The 2,060-nt window shown below is 44.2% G+C and overlaps 1 pseudogene; it reads right to left on the bottom strand.

Moving 5' to 3' along the window:
* Positions 1-506: 506 nt before the first annotated feature.
* LOC123065410 (heavy metal-associated isoprenylated plant protein 20-like) lies at positions 507-1,540 on the bottom strand (annotated as a pseudogene).
* Between the last annotated feature and the right edge of the window lie 520 nt (positions 1,541-2,060).

Genomic DNA, 2,060 nt, shown 5'->3' with positions numbered 1-2,060 from the left:
GCCGCCGCACGGGGGAGGTAGGGAGGACAGGAGGGAGTCACTGCTTCACACTTACTACCTTCGTCCTGGTTTATAGATCCCCTTTGTAGTTTGTGAATTTTGACTAAAGATTTAACTAACAAAATGTTAATGCATGTCAAGAAAAATTATCTCATTGAATTCGTATTTGAACATAGTTTTCAAAAATATAATGTTTGGTGACATGCGTGAATATTTTGTTAGTTTAATCTATGATTAAAATTTGACAGGAAATACAATGGGGACCAATAAACCCGGAGGGAGGTAGTAGTTATGTACCCTTATTAAACTTTAGCTCTTTTTTTGTAGTATGTTATAGCTGTTAACAAAATGTTAATGCATGTCAAGAAAAAATCGTATTTGAACATAGTTTTTAAAAATATAATGTTTGGTGACATGCGTGAACATTTTGTTAGTTTAATTTATGGTTAAAATTTGATAAGAAATACAATGGGGACCAATAAATCCGAACGGAGGTAGTAGTTATGTACGCTTATTAAACTTTAGCTATTTCTTTGTAGTATATTATAGCTGTTCGCACGCAAGCTCGTATTCTTGGTATCCCCTTTTCCCAAGCGAGAAAACATATATATACAAATACAGTCTTGGTGATGCATGAAGACATATCAAGCATGTCTTTCCGCTGGTCGTCTGGTCGTCGGCTAGAGTGGAAGGAGCTGGCGATTACGATGATCAGATCACATGACGGTGCAGGCGTTGACGTCCTCGTCGTTGAACATGTTCATGTAGTGGATCTCAGGCGCCGCGGGGTCGGCCATGGCCTGCGGTGCGCTGCGGACGAAGCCCGCCGGTGCCTTCTTGTCGTAGGCGCCGCCGACGTAGGGTAGGTGGCGAGCGTGTAGGGCACGTACGGCCACATCTCCGCCGCCTTCCCCGTGCTCTTCACCCGCTCCAGCACCTTGCGCGGCTCCACGTGCCCTGTCACCGTCACCTTGCTCATCTTGGGGTTTACGGCCACGCTTGTCACACCTGTGCCACCGACCCACAGAGATGAGATCGTTCAACGTTCGCTCAATCAATTTTACACCAAATTTTTATCTCCCGGAGTAGATAGTATTATTTGACGTAGGTATGAGTACCCCGAATCGATTTGACGGCGTTCTTGACCCTCCTCTCGCAGCCCTCGCAGTCCATCTTCACCTTGATGTTCACCGTCTGTACATAAAAAGCTCCAGTTCATAAATCACGTACATAGCAGCTCAACAAAACAGCGGAAAACCTATAAATCTCTTCACAAGATAATACTCCAGCTGAAACCGACTCCAAGAAATAAGCCGATGAAAATATGCAAAGGCACATGTCTCTGAATTCCACAAACCTCACCTGCAGTGGGCGTTCTTCCTGAGCTTGAGGGCTTCCTTTGTCTCCGTCATGCTGCACAAATCAGAGAGGTGATCCAAGGCGCCCATGATCTCACACAACTTTTGCCTTTGAACCACAACCGATGAAGCGTGGTGGAGGGCGAGGCGAAGTGTTGTTTGATTACTGAACCGTGGGCGAAGAAAAGGGCCATATATATACAGGTGGAGAAAGAAAAATGGAAGAAAAGGAGCTGACGCGTCTTACTGTTTGGCTTGCTGTTTTTTTTTTGGGAAAGGCTTGCTGTCTAATTCTGTATGGTAAGGATGTCCAAGTATAGTACATCCTAATGCTTCTAGCTAAGGCTAATCAGAGCGAGCCATTAAACCACCGACCTTTCGGATTAAATGAGTGAGCTGGGCAAACATCCTGCTTAACGATGGACCACTCCCTGGCTCCCTGCTTCACAGGCTAGCTGTTTTCATGGGCTGGTCGGTCGGTGCGCTGGATGATTTGCGTACATAATTTGTTAGTAGTCGATTCTAAAAAAAAAAATTTAAAATTTTTAAAAAAATTATTAGTAGTCTTTTCGGTTCACGGTCCCGGAGATATTTGTTTCTGGCTTGCTCGTTTGAAAAGTACATGTATTCAATTGATTACTCTGTCTCTGAGAACAAGCACTTTCCACATTTCCTTACTTTTACCTGCCGCTCAAGTCTGAA

The sequence above is a fragment of the Triticum aestivum genome, chromosome 3B (assembly GCF_018294505.1).
Source record: "Triticum aestivum cultivar Chinese Spring chromosome 3B, IWGSC CS RefSeq v2.1, whole genome shotgun sequence".
NCBI classification, from domain to species: domain Eukaryota; kingdom Viridiplantae; phylum Streptophyta; class Magnoliopsida; order Poales; family Poaceae; genus Triticum; species Triticum aestivum.
The sequence above is the reverse complement of the archived record's forward strand: the minus strand, read 5'-3'. Positions and strand labels throughout refer to the sequence as shown.